The following is a 15,574-nucleotide window of genomic DNA, read 5'->3' as shown; positions in this document are numbered from 1 at the left end:
TAAATAGCGGAATTTTCTTAAATTCGTGTACTAACTGACTACATACGGGTGTGAAGTGCATTTGAATTGACAGAAAATCTGTCAACTGGTCAAAGAGAAAGCCACTTCACACACATACGTAGCTAGTTAGTAGATGGATTAATGAAAGAGAAAGGCACAGCCAATGAGAACGAGACACGAAGTAAATGGTATGCATAACACTGAAAAGTTGTATCACTTCTTCCATCCCATTAAAAGTATAATAACTTCTATTTTGAAACATTCCAAAATGTTTGTCAAATTAAAGTCACTTTTGATTTTTTTTTCAATGTTGTCCTCATCTTTATTGATATTTTATACTAAATTCAAATTTAAAATTTGAATTTTTAAAGGTAATTGTGGAAACAAATCCTCTAACAACACTATCAATCCACTATTATTAAAAAATTGAAATCCTAAAATGCAACAAACATTTCGGAGAGAGTATAATTCAAAGAATTATATGTAAAACGTAGGCACGACATGTTTTGTCCGTGTGAAACATGACACATAACGTCCAAGCTGAAATGAAAACGTGTTAGTAGCGTAGAGCACTAATAGGTAGTGTTTTGAAACCTAAGTTGAACCGGCCGGTTCAACCGGTTAGATCGCGAACGAATCACGGCTCCAGTCCTAGCACCTTCCACATACATCATTTTCACACTTTTTTAGGGACATTTGAGGGGATGTTGCAGCAGCATTTTGGGAACTCAAAGACTGTTTTTCTTGATTCTCTGGCAACAAGGAACAACTAGAAATATAGGAGTAAAGACTTAGTTTTCTTGAACATATTTCTCTAGTTTTTTTAGTTAGCTTAGTCTTTCATTTTTCTTGGAGAATTCTTGGAGAACTCTTGATGTGCTCAATATTTTGAAGACAATGAAGATAATGGAAATTGAAAACTCTTGTTTCTTCAATTGAATGAGTAATTTTTTCACTCCTTCTTTCTTTATTGTTGGATTTATGTTTGGTTGCTGATAGGTTGCATTGTTGTTATTAATTTTGTGATTATTTCCTCTTTGATTTTAGCCAAATATTGTATTAATGGATAAATTCTACTCATATTTGCTAATTTGTGCTAATTGTAGGAATATGACGAGAAAAGGAGTAAAAAGTGGTTTAATGAAAATTTTTAGCCAGTTCTTTGTGGGCTCGTTCAAATCCTACTGTCAAGTCTCAGAGACTCGAGATTTTACTACGAGTGGTAGTATCCCAGTTCGAATGGAAGTTCTTAGAAGCATGTTTCCTTATCTGAGATAATTGGTCTTTCTTTTTGTATTAAGAAACAAATGGGTTATCTTTTGTCAATTTAGGGAATCTCCTTTTCTTTGGAGAAAATTAGGAAGTATTAGTAGTTTAGGAAAGTAAGAGACGTGAGAACAAGGAAGTCTTCTTGTTTGCGTTGGCTTTAAAAAGTCATAGTTGTTTTGAGCGAAAGGGGTGATTAGTCTCGGCAGTCGGCACCAAGGAAGAACGAAGAGTTTTTCTCTTCGTCTTTTCTTTTCTATTGCTCCTTCTGTTGTCGAACCTCAGGCAACTTTCGTCAATGAAATTGCGTGAGTTATTTTCAATGGAAAGCAACTAATCCCTTTTTCTAGTCAATGGTCAATTTGAAGATACGGTTTCAAATATCTATGAGATTGAATTATTTTTATTTATTTCTTTTATTCATTAGTATTCGTACGTCTTCTGTTTCAACTTCTTATGATTATTTTGTTATGTGAATGTCAAGGATTCGATAATTGAATTAATCTAGTAATCTACTGCCATATTAATCAATTAAATTCATAATTTTTTGATTGATTAATACTAGTGGCAACTAGCGTGATTTGTCCCATGTTAGGGAAACATATAATCTAACTTCAATGAACCTTCATAGTATGTCTGTTAGTTAGAATTGAGCTTTTCTAATTTTTAATGCAATTGGAGAATTAAATCCTATGGTCATATCTAGAATTGTTTCTTGGTTAGGAAAATAGTTAATGGTCGTACCTTGATTATCGATAAACTAAGGAAAAGTTGGCTATCAGAACTTGTTGATGGTTGTAACAAATCTATTAATGAGTGATTAAATCATCCTTGCATCAATGATTAATTGTATGAATCGTATCTAAAAAGTTGTACCTTTGATTATAGTCATATTTATTGTTGATTTAATTCTTATTTATTTCGTTAATTGTTTCTTTAATTGGTTAGTGAATTATTTCTAAATTGTCTAAAAATTCCCCTTACTTTAGGCTCTAAAAAGAGAAAATTTTTTCAATCCCTGTGAATTCGCTCCTACTCATCGCTATATACAAAAATTTGTATTTTATTTGAATAAATATTTATTATTGTACAGGCTCGACATGTCTCAGTTGCATTAAAGCCTTAAGCTTTTCTATTCTATCTACTATGTCTAAGTAAGATAAATATTATTATTCGGATTAATCTTTCCTATACTGACAGTGTATACACTATTAGCATTGGATAAATGATAACTATACAAATTTTGAATTTGAATTTGAAATTCAATTTTTGCACACATGTCATGAATCAAACGGTGATAGTGTATACACTGTCAGTATATTTAAGATATATTCTTATTGTTTTAGGGTGGATGAATCTATTTGTACTTTAATTATGGATTAATTGTGGTTACCAATTGCCATATCTTGCATTTGCAAGTTCACTTACTTTGTGCATGAACATTTGTGAATGCTTAATCATAATTTACAATACATGTTAGTTATTATTAATATATGTGAGTAGTTAACAATGATGGAAATAGAATAAGCAGAATCTAAAGAACACGAAAGTAATCATACACTTTGGTGGATTTTCTTCACATTTCTTCGTTTTAATGAAACCTCCACCTGTGATTTCACCATTAAAATTAGGGATGTACAAAATCAAAAAATTTCGATTTATCGACTGAATTCGAATTGAATTTGGAATTTTCAAAATTGGTAAATCAGAAATAGGAATTGAATTCGGGTTTTTCTAATTCATATATTTCGAATTTCGTTCAAATTCGGTAATGGGGTTTTTCAAATCTAAATTTTCGATTTCGAATTCACAATTCGAAATCGAAAATCAAATACCGATTTCGATTTCAAATTTGTTTTTAATATATATATTTTATATATGTAATATATAAATTATATTATATAATATTATATAAAATTTATATTATATAATATTATAAAATTTATATTATTTAATAAAGTTTATATTATATAATAATATATAAAATTTTTCGAATTTGATGAAATCAAAATTTACCAAATTCTAAATTAAATTCGGTATGAATTTGAAATCGAAATCGAAATCGAATTGTTAGACCCGAAGACAAGCTAAGAGGGGAGGTGAATTAGGTTATTTAAAAAATTAATCAGGTTGTGAGACACCTTTTTGTTCAATATGAAATTTACCCTCTTTTCTAGGAAATCACACAATAAATCAATCAATGAATGAACAATATCACTTGAGAGAAGTAGAAAAGATAAGCAATTTAAGAATCACAACATAACAATAAGTAAATGAGAAGAAAGGAATTGCAAACCAATTGACTACTAATGTGAGGACTTGTAAAATTCCTGATATTTTTCTTAAAAATTCCCTTTATTTAAAAATTATTACTTTATAATAGCCTTACTATCTAATCACCCCACAATAAGTGCAAATGAACATAGAATTAAGGGTTTTCCCTTTTCGTTTTCAAGTTATCGCAAATTAGGATTTTTACACCTTTTCGTACTGTGACTATTCGGTACGGAGTGTGTATCAAATTTGATAATTAAGAGTGAGTTTTAGATGATATTAAGTGTGTGCTTAGAAGTGATAATAATAAGTTAGTGAATTGTAAGATAAAACCCTAGTTTACGCGATTTAAGACGGGTATCGTTCACTACCGATTGAATACACCACTTGACCACCACTTTCTTACCATGAAACATCATTGAAATTAGTGCAAAATATCAGCCCCTTTCTTAGCTTATAGTGGCCGAAATTGTTGACTAGAAAAACACAAGGAAAAGAAAAAATTTGAGAGTTAATCTTATGGCGACAAGTGGCGGTCATCCAAAGGTTGTTGACCAACCAATTTCTTCCATATTTATCACCAAAAATCACTCACAATGCTCCTCATTTCAGCATTCCAGCCGTGAGCTTTGAGGGAGAGAGAGCAAGAGGAAGAAAACTCCATTTCATCTTGAGGTTAATCCATTTGAATGAGAAATCAAGGAAACTAAACCGATTAACTTCTCAATTAGGAGCTTAGGAAGCTTGGGGAGCTAAGTTTTTCAAGGAAAGGTGAAGGACATCTCTTGCAAGCCTTTTATTGAGGTATTATGGCTGTTCATCTTCCTCCTTTCCCTTAGTCTTGTCGAAATTATGTAGTAACTTGTATTCTTGCCTTGTGATACCTAGTTAAGGGGTTTTGATGCTTGTGGTGCTGAAATTTTGAGTTAAGGTTTTGAATGGTTCACTTATATTTCTTGTTGTTTGGATGGTATATGATGTATATAATCTTGTATAGGAAGTTGTAGTGGTGGTTTAAGCTAGAAAGGTGAAGTTTACACTTTAAAATCACTGAATTCCAGATTTGGGTTTTCATCTTACCCTGTTCTGATCGGTTCTGTTTGGCCATGATGGAGGTCGAATTAGACTTAGCTCAAACCATAAAAGTTGTAGAAAATGATGTTTTATAGCTGCCTACGAAATTTCAACTCAATCCGAGCACTGTAACATGTGAAAAGATAAAAATACCCTTGACTGCCATAGGTAGATCTCTGTGGATAGTTTTGACATTTCACCATTCTGGCCCCATTTTTTCCATCTTGATCCGTATTGAATTAGCATTTGGCTAAAACACAAAAGTTGTAGTACTATATTTTAGCTTTCCAACGCCTCTGAAAACGCCTCAATCGAACTTTTGTAGCCTGAGTTATTATCAGTTGAATGCAATGCTATTAACCAGCCTGACGGTAAAATTCTGGTTCTGTAAACGATGAATTTGACTTGGATACACTATGAACTGGATTGAGTGGCTTTCATCAAAGTTGTAGTCCTTTGTCTTAACTTCGAAATGGTATAAATTTCACCCCAATCCGATAAGCGTAACTTCGGTTGTGACTGATACGCTAAGAGACGTCGAACCTGTCTTTTACTTTTTGCCTTAAACCCTATTTCTGGTCATTTTTGTAGCATGGTTTTGTAATTGTATGACGTTGAGCCTATTGAACGGCTATTGTAATGAAACTATTTGCGTGTGATTTTAGGACTGATTGAGGAAAAGAATGAAATCATAAATGGCTGAAAAATAGGTAAATACAAAGGGCGTGCTGCCCAAATTTGCGCTCGAGGCCTAAGTAGATATACTCGCGATTTGCGTAAGGATTTGAGAACGAATACCACTTGAACCATCTAGGATATTTGTATCTTCTTTTATCGAGATATATAAGTTAGAACTTGGCCGACCTTGTACCCTTGGGAAAATGGAAATAACGACTAGTAGAAATACGTTTTTCCTCGTTCTTTCGATTCAAATAGTATTTTCAGGTATAATTGCTACCAAATCTTACAGTTTGAAAAGCGAGCAAGAGTTTTACGAATATTTTCTAAATGAATTTCAATTACTTGATTCTTGTTAACCGAAATGTTTAAGTTTCGAATCTTAGTCGATTTTTAAAATTCTTAAACAATGTTTTATCGCAGATTTGGACTCCAAACCAGGGGTACAACCTAGACGTGATCACTAGAAGCACTACATTTTGGTGAGTGCTTCCAAATATCTGATTGAACTTGACATTTGTGTTTAACACTTGACCAATGTGATTACATGATACATAAGTGAATTGATAGGGTAAGAGTGTACTTTATCGCACTTGTCCTAATGTGATTTATCCTTGTTCATCGATTTCAATTGACTTGATATACATGCATATGAATTGTATCTTGCCTGAAATTCCAGAAACCCTGTGGCTAGTTAGTCGAGTCGAGCCGACAAGGGTCTGGTCGATTAGATAACGAACCTTGGGTAGTTAGTGATGTCGAGCGGAGTGTTATCTTCTCGACTAATCGGTATACTCCAGTATTACCACCAGTATTTATTGTGGAGTTCGGGTCCGGTAAGGGATTTGGTCGGTGGTCGGAAATTGGAGTTAAGTGGTGTTCTACTGGACTAGTTACCTTATTTGAAAGTTGACGGAGTGTCAACTACCAATCGATTAAACTATGGTGGAACCGATATATGAGCAACTGTATCCTTATATGTGAAATGCGAAAAATTTATTGTTTGGCTATATGAAGTATTATTACTCATTTCTTGACTTGTTTTGCTCGCTATTTCACTATTGTTCTACTTCTACGTTATTTGATGGTTAATTTGATATTTGGAACATCACTGAATTTTAGCTCACTCCATTAGTTTTGTTTTCCTTACAGGGGGTACGAGCGAGACGTGAGACGTGTGCAGACTAGCGTATTCTAAATATTTTGAATTTTGAATTGTACGTGCGCTATTATTCGACTAGGTTGATTTGTACTTGAAATGTAACCACTTTGAAGTATTTGGGTGTATAGAAATTTTGTACCTTGGTTTGTGCATCCTTGTATATTATAAGTTTGAATTACGATATTATGTATCGTCTATGGATGTATGCTTGAGATACGAGTGAGTGAGTCCTGACGAGAGATGGGCAGACGACTCGCTAAACCCTAGGGTACGCCCCAGGGGGAGGTGGGGTCGTCACAACCAAGATCCTCTTCCTCTTGAAGATCAATTCAAATAAGTTTCATCAAATTGATGAAATATAATCAATGTTGTGTACAAAAGAAGACTCACTTTCTCCTTGCCCAAGCTCCACTCAGTTAAGTTAGAAAGTTTTATTATCCCTCAGGACAACCCTCACAGAGTTACACTATTGAAGTATTCACTCACAAATAAAAGTTTACAATGAACTTCACACTATCAAAACTACAAAACTTCCTTGGAGAGTGTTTTCTCACTAAAATTACTCTATATCTTTTGTATGTTTAGTGTGCAAAAGTTGTTTGAAATTTCTGACCATGCACTATTTATATAAGACCAAAAAGTGCTTCATTAATGTTTTCAACAGATAGAAAGTAGCTGAACAGCCAACTAGCTGTTAGGAGTATCGAATGTCCGGTACTATCGTTGCTTGCGTCCGATAGCAGACAGAGAATTAGAAGGATTTTATCGGACATCCGGTATTTCCGATGCTTGCGTCCGATAACAGACAGAGAGTTTGAAAGATCATCTCAATTCTATCAGATATCCAGTACTTCGAATGCTTGCGTCCGATACGATCTGCACAGTTTATTGGACGTCTGCTATTGTTTTTGTGAGTGTCCGATAGCTTTCGTCTTCCTTTATCTTTTTTTAAATACTCTTGTTCTTTGAATCAAATTGCTTCAAAGTTGAAAGAATTTCTTAGAAAAGATATCAGTACTATCAATTTGTTTTGTAAATATCAAAAGACAGGGATCAAGATTAACATTCTCCCCCTTTTTGATGATGACAAAACAATGGATGGAAGGAAGAAAATGAGCAGAAACTCCCCCTTACTCATAACATCCCAAACCAACATCCATTTAGTAATTTCTCTCCCTTTTTGCCATCATAAAAATAGAGAGTAATTACCATAAAAAATAACAGCAGTGGCAACCATCATCAGCCAATAACAGAAAAATAACATCAAAAGATACAAAAAATAACAATGAACATCAATGAGACCAACATTTATGTCAACCAATATTCATTAGTCATTCAAAAACCATCAAAGGAACTTAGTTCAGAACATCTGAAATATCAAAAGTATTACAAAATACTTGTAGCAATCATAACTCTATATTTCTTTTCATGAATTTTCGTACCTTCTTCATCTTTGTCAAGTTTGGTAGATGCATACATAGGCGTTCCAACTTGTTTTGAATCCTCCATTCTGAATCTTTTGAGAAGTTCCTTTGTATACTTTGCTTGATTAATGAATGTACCCTCTTGAATTTGAAGCACTCGGAACCCAAGGAAGAAATTTAACTCTTCCAATATACTCATCTCAAACTCATTTTGCATAATAGTGAAAAAATTCTTGCATAAACACTCATTAGTAGCACCAAAAATAACACTCATTAGTAGCACCAAAAATAATATCATCCACATATATTTGCACAATTAGAAGATCATTGGAACTTTGTTTAGTGAAAAGAGTGGTATCCACAATACCCCTTTTAAAATCATTTTCAACCAAAAAATTATCCACTTTTTAAAACTATTCTCAATCAAGAGTTTTGGATCCTTGAGAGTTAGCATCATTTCTAACTATCCACATATATTTTATGCTTCTTCTCATGTTTTTCCTCACATAACAATCACTTTTCATGTGACCTTTTTGACAACAAAAATTACACATAACCAAAGAGTTATTTGCATGAAAAGGTTTAATAGATCTCTCTTCTCTTCTCTTATGAATGGTAAATTCATTTGCACCAAATTTAACTGCTTTTTATGAGTGTCAAGATGAGGTTTTAATCTATTTTCTTGAAAATAATTTTATTTTTTATGTTGGAGAAATTCATTTAGATTGTCCATTCTTCTTTTCAAATCACCTTGTTCCTCTTTGAACATGTCACAAAGTTTTATTTTTCTATCAAACTCATTTTGTAGATCAATCTCATCTTTTTTCAAGTAATCATTTTCATTTTTTAACTTTTTATTTTCTTGAAAAATACGTGCAATGTTTTGAAGAAAAAAATTAATTTTATGTTTTAATTTCTTATTTCTAGCATAAGATTCTTTTAAACAATCATGCAATTTTTCAATGAAGGATTCAAGATCGTCATCAGTTTCATCAGCACTTTCAAATTGAAGGTTAGAAGTTGTTATCTCATTATCTCCAATGGCCATAAAAGTCAATTGAGCAGATTCTTTTTCCTCTTCAATTTCACCATCAGAGTTGCACTCATTTCATATGAATTAGAAGTTGTTGAATCTTGATTTTCTTTCAACTTTTCCTTCTTTTTTCTTCTTCATTAGACACTCAATCATGTAGTGTCCAGGTTGGCCACATTCATAGCATTTGTTGCTTCATTTTTTATTGGCCTCTTATTTTCCTTTGTTTCTTGCATTGTTGAATTGATTTGGAAATGAATTTCTAGGTCCTCCTTTTCTGAATCTCCTTTTGTTGAGGATTCTCTTGAAACTTTTTGTGATGAGAGCAAGATCATTGTCGTCAACATCCATATCTTCTCCATTCAAGGAAGCCGAGTCATCTTCATCTTGAGATGCTTTTAGAGCAATACTCCTTCTTACCTTTGCATCTTCTTCTTCTTATACCTTAGTTTTAAGTTTCAGCTCATAAGAGGTTAGAGAGTTAATAAGAGATTCAATAGGGATAGAATTCAAATCTTTAGCCTCTTCAATAGCAGTCACCTTACTTTCCCAATTTTTGGACAAAGTATTCAAGATTTTTCTATTTTTCTCTCATAAGAAGTTTCTAGAACTTCTAAATCCTTAATAAAATCATTAAATTTACAATACATTTTGTCAATATTTTCATGAGATTCCATTTTAAATGACTCATATTTAGTAACCAGTATAGATTTCTTTTGTTCTCTAACATTCTCACTACCTTCATGAATTTCTTTTAATTTGTCCCAAATTTCTTTAACTGACTTACAGCCTTTGACCCTAATAGATTCATTTGGGTCTAAAGCAGTATATACTACATTCATGCCTTTTGCATTTAAGGTGAGATGAGTTCTATTTTCTGCAGTCAATTCATTTCTTGTCTTTGGTTTAAATCTATGAGTATTTTCATCTACTATTGAGGCATCATATGGACATTCATTAACAATAAATCATAATTCAATGTCAATAGATTGCAAGAAAATAATCATTCTCTCTTTCCAACTCAGATAATTTGATCCATTAAAAATGAAAGGTCTAGTTACAGATTGTTTTTCCAAAAATATGACATTGTTGGTTATCATTTTTACTCCTAAACCGATTGAGGTTAATCTCCAGAAGACCAAACTCTGACACCAATTATTAGGTCCGAAGACAACCTAAGAAGGGGGTGAATTAGATTATTTGAAAAATTAATCAGGTTATGAGACACCTTTTTGTTCAATATAAAATTTACCCTCTTTTCTAAGTGATCACACAATAAATCAATCAATGAATGAACAATATCACTTGAGAGAAGTAGAAGAGATAAGCAATTTAAGGATCACAACATAACAATAAGTAAATAAGAAGAAAGGAATTGCAAACCAATTGACTACCAAGATCCTCTTGAATTTGAAGATCAATTCAAACAAATTTCTTCAAATTGATGAAATACAACCAATCTTGTGTACAAAGGAAGACTCACTTTCTCCTTGCCCAAGCTCCACTCAGTTAAGTTAGGAAGTTTTACTATCCCTCAGGACAACTCTCACAGAGCTACACTATTGAAGTATTCATTCACAAATGAAAAGTTTACAATGAATTTCACACTACCAAAATTACAAATCTTCCTTGGAGAGTGTTTTCTCACTAAAACTACTCTATATCTTTTATATCTTCAGTGTCCAAAAGTTGTTTGAAGTTTCTAACCATGCACTATTTATATAAAACCAAGAAAGTGCTTCATTAATGCTTCCAACGGATAGAAAGTAGTTAAACAGTCAACTAGCCGTTGGGAGTATTGAGCGTCCGGTACTATCGTTGCTTGCATCCGATAGCAGACAGAAAGTTTGAAAGATTCTATCAGACGTTCGGTACTTCCAATGCTTGCCTTCGATAGCAGACAGAGAATTTGAAAGATCATCTCAATTCTATCGGACGTCCGGTACTTCTGATGCTTGCGTCCGATATGATCTGTACAGTTTATCGGATTTCCGGTATTGTCTTTGTAAGCGTCTGACAGCTTTCGTCTTCCTTTATTTTCTTTCAAATACTCTTGTTCTTTGAATCAAATTGTTTCTTAGAAAAGATATTAGTACTATCCATTTGTTTTGTAAATATCAAAAGACAGGAATCAAGATCAACACGAATTCGGTCGGATTCTCTGATGCGAAAATTTTGAAAAATTTCAAATTCAAAATTCCGAATTACCGATTTCAAATTCGATACACACCCCTAATTAAAATAGGGAAACTCTAGTGTTGGCAATAATCAGTTCATCAGCAAAAGCGAGTCTTGATTACTTGAGGAAAATGTATCTTTGGCAAGACAAGAGTAGTTAGTGATAATTAACCACTTCATTGATAGTTTGGTACATTTAGTGGATTTTACACCCTAGAATGCTTGTGTTTAGTTGAGATGCTCCAATTTCACTACTTTCAAGTGCATTGTTATAGTAATGATATTGCTTTACTTTTGTTAAAAATTCTTGATAGACTAAATAATAGAGGGAATTTTAGGCCTTAGTAATTGGTTTGTGTTTCTCGTGGGATATAACACCTCGCATGCTACAAAAGTGACTTGTATATTTGCAACAAACGAGATAGTTGGTTATAACTTTCGAGTGCAGGTTTGAACCTCATTATAAATAAATTATCTAATCCATATTCATTTTTATCCTAAAAAAGTAGGATCTAATTCAAACTATATTCATTTTTCTCAAAACAAAAAAAGGAATCGAACCCAATCCATATTCATTTTTATCACTAAAAAGTGGGATCTAATCTTTTTGTACAGTAAAAAAATGACTATATGTAGATCACGTGGTGATTTCATCCTGAAAGTGGTCAAAAACTTAGATTGGGATTAAATTTTGTTAAGGTAAACTTGTAATGGACGTAAAGTGAACATTTTAAAAATGAATGACAAAAAATTCATTTGGCGAAATGTGAGGGACATTTTGAACGATTTTTCATACTTTTAATACCATATCTTTAGGCCAATATATAATCATATTATTTCAAAAATATACTAACTATGTCTCCTAGGCTCTTAGTCCCCCTTCTCAATTGATCAACAATGTAAATAATAACCTTCTATTTTTCACCTTCCTTGAGAAATTTGAACAGAAGAAAAATGATACTATTTTTTATTGTATTCGTGAAATTTTGTTCAGCAGAAAATAACAAAATAAAATAAAAAAATAGTGAAAAAGTGAAGATAAAGGCCATTACAGCTATAAAACAATAAAGAACAAAAGAAGACGTATTACGTTTTCTGGATATTTACTTATTTTCTGACATTTAATTTTACTTTGCATATCTTCTTTTTTCCCTCGTGTTTTGATCCAGTTCAAACTTCTTGCAAATATGCCCCGAACTGGCCTAGACAATGAGTACCAAAGCCATGTGAAAATCGACCTTAAATGTATCGAAAACTTCTATGTTCAATCACGAAAAAATTCAGGGCCTTAAAAACTGTCCAAAAACAATACACCACAAGCCATTGCATTCACACAAACATAGTGAAAGCAGAAGAAGCTTTAGCTTTGAAACTTGCTCAAGTATTAAAATCTTGCAAATCCCTCTTGCCCTGGCCACTCCAATCCTTCCATTATCCAAAAAGGTCAGCAAATCGATGCCCAAATCACTGTCAATGGACTTAATAGCTTGGGTTTATTGGGAACAAGGGTTTTGGGAATTTACATACTTTGTGGGAAGTTTTTTGATGCCAAGAACTTATTTTTTCAACTTGAGTTGTACTATGCCTCCCCTTGGAATTGGATGATTAGGGGATTTACTTTGGTGGGTTGGTTTGATTTTGCATTAATGTTTTACTATAAGATGTTGGGTTTTGGTACTTGTCCTGATAAGTACACTTTTCCTTATGTAATCAAGGCTTGTTGTGGTTTGCAATCATTGAAATTAGGTAGATTAATACATGGGTCGATTAGAGATTTGGCTTTTGAGTTGGATGTGTTTGTGGGTATTGCTTTGATTAAATTGTATGCGGAGAATGGTTGTATAGATGAAGCGCGACGTCTGTTTGATAAAATGCCTGAAAAAGGATAGTGTTTTGTGGAATGTAATGCTTAATGCTTATGCGCAAGATAGGAACTTGGTGGATGATGTGCTTAGGTTGTATAGAGAAATGAGGATGACTGAAACTAAACCTTATTCAATTAGTTATGCTTGTATTCTTTCAGTTTGTGGTTTAGAACATATGGTTTATTTTGGTGCTCAGGTACACGGTAATGTTGTCAGATGTGGGTTGGAGATAGAATCTTCGGTTGCTAACACTTTGATTGCTATGTATGCAAAATGCCAATGCTTGTCTGATGCACGAAAGTTATTTGATTTGATAACGCAGGCTGATTTTGTAACTTGGAATGCAATGATTGGGGGCTATGGTCAAAGTAGGCGTTTGCCTGAAGCTTTAGATTTGTTTTGCCAAATGTTATCTATGGGTGCTATACCAGACTCAACCACCATTTACAAGTATACTTTCATTGTTTTCTGACTTGCAGTCCCTAAATCAAGCCAAGGAAATTCATGGTTACATATTAAGAAACAATGTCAATATGGATGTGTTCTTGAAGAATGCACTTATTGATATTTACTTTAAGTGCAGGGTTGTGGAGATGGCATCTAAAATCTTCAACTCTTGCCTTGCTGTAGATATCGTCATTTGTACTGCATGATTTTGGGGTTTGTGCTCAATGGAATGGATTTTAAAGCCTTAGAAATGTTTAGATGGGTGCTAGATAAGAAAATGAGGCCCAATCCAGTAACTCTAGCAAGTCTCTTACCAGCTTGTGCTGGTTTGGCTGCTCTGAAATAGGGTAGGGAGTTGCATGGTAGTGTTCTTAGAAATGGGTTTGAAGACAGGTGTTATGTAGGAAGTTCAATTTCAGATATGTATGCAAAATGTGGAAGGTTGGACCTAGCACGTCTAGCTTTCTTCAAAATTTCCAAAAAAGACACTGTTTCTTGGAACTCAATGATTACTAGCTGTTGCCAGAATGCAAAGTCGGAGGAAGCAATTGATCTTTTCTATCAGATGGGTTTAGAAGGAGTCAAATATGACTCTGTTAGGATATCTGCAACTCTTTGTGCATGTGCAAACTTTCAAGCACTGCATTATGGCAAAGTAATACATGGATTCATGATTCGAGGAGCATTTAGCTCAGATCTTTTTGCTGAGAGCGCAGTGATAGACATGTATGCTACATGTGGACACTTGGAATTAGCATGTACTGCTTTTGACTTGATGGAGTGCAAGAACGAAGTTTCTTGGAATAGCATAATTGCTGCTTATGGGAACTATGGACACCTTGAGGATACTTTGGCTCTACTGAATGAAATGAGGGAAAATGGATTCTAGCCTGACCATGTCACTTTTCTAGCCATAATATCTGCTTGTGACCATACTGGCCAAGTTGAAGAGGGCAAGAAATTTTTTGAATGCATGACCCAAGAATTTGGAATTACAGCTCGAATGGAACACTATGCATGCTTAATAGATTTGTTTCACCGAGCTGGTTGTCTTGAAGAAGTACATCAAGTGATTAGGAGCATGCCATTTACTATAGATGCTGGCATATGGGGCACGCTACTCGAAACCTACCGTGTCCATGGCAACGTTGAACTAGTTGAATTGGCTTCAAATCAACTTTTTGACCTGGACTCGCAAAATACTGGATATTATATGCCCCTATAACAAGTGCAAGCTGATGCTGAAAAGTGGGAAGGGGTTAACAAAGTAAGAAATATGATGAAGGAAAGAGAAGTGCAGAAAGCTCCTAGTTACGACGCGATCTCGCAACTCGGGAATACGTGGTTTGACAATTCTTCATTCAGGCAGAAGAGACATTTTGATGAGAGGTTGAAACCAAACTGTTGTAAAATTTCTGGAAAAGTTAGCAAGGAGTACAACAACTGTCACATGAAGATGGAAATTTTGTATGGTAGTCGTTTATCCCAAATCAGCAGACATGAGACCATTGAGGCACCTTGTGAGCGCAGCTGTAGTAGTGCTAAAGATATGCTAAAGAGTCCATTGGATGAGGGACACCATGCTAGACGATCATCACCACTTGAGATAGAGATTTGGGGAGGTCCGAATGTCATGTATCTCACTAAGGGATAAGGCACTCTCGACAGGTTGTAAGTTCCAAGACCCATTTTCCAAACAATCGCTGACTTGCAGGGCAAGGGACATATGCCTTCCCTGTAGCAAGCAAGCCCGTACCCAACCAGTTTTCAAGCCAAAAGGATGAACCACCTGTGCATATCAACCGTCACGACTGATCCTCCGCAAAATCTCGAGCTTGTAACAGTCATCACCATGTCTTCAATCCTTTGCTGGACGTTGGTAACTGGGTTAAATGCGATTGTTGGCTATATTTCACAGTCATGAAACGGGTCCATAACGTAGAGGTAGTTCGTAGCCACCACCAAAGCTTGCAACTAAATGCCTGCAGCACAGCCTCTAGTGCCATGAACCCTAAGCCATCCTCTTCGACTAGTTTACATAGCTTCTTCCATTCCCTCTAATGTCTCCTCTCCTTCCCTTCCATCTCACCATAGAAGAAGGTAGCAAAACAGCATTCCATTTGGCATAAAGTACTTGTTGGGGGCTCCAAAATAGCCATGATATGTTAGGGTA

General features: G+C 34.3%; 1 pseudogene; it reads left to right on the top strand.

Annotated features, from left to right (window-relative positions):
- Positions 1–12,298: 12,298 nt before the first annotated feature.
- Positions 12,299–15,574, top strand: part of LOC113709840 (pentatricopeptide repeat-containing protein At4g21300-like) — a 58,565-nt pseudogene continuing 55,289 nt past the window's right edge.

This window comes from Coffea arabica, chromosome 9e, assembly GCF_036785885.1.
Source record: "Coffea arabica cultivar ET-39 chromosome 9e, Coffea Arabica ET-39 HiFi, whole genome shotgun sequence".
Classification (NCBI taxonomy): Eukaryota; Viridiplantae; Streptophyta; class Magnoliopsida; order Gentianales; family Rubiaceae; genus Coffea; species Coffea arabica.
Note: the sequence above shows the minus strand (reverse complement) of the source record. Positions and strands in the feature narration are given on the sequence as shown.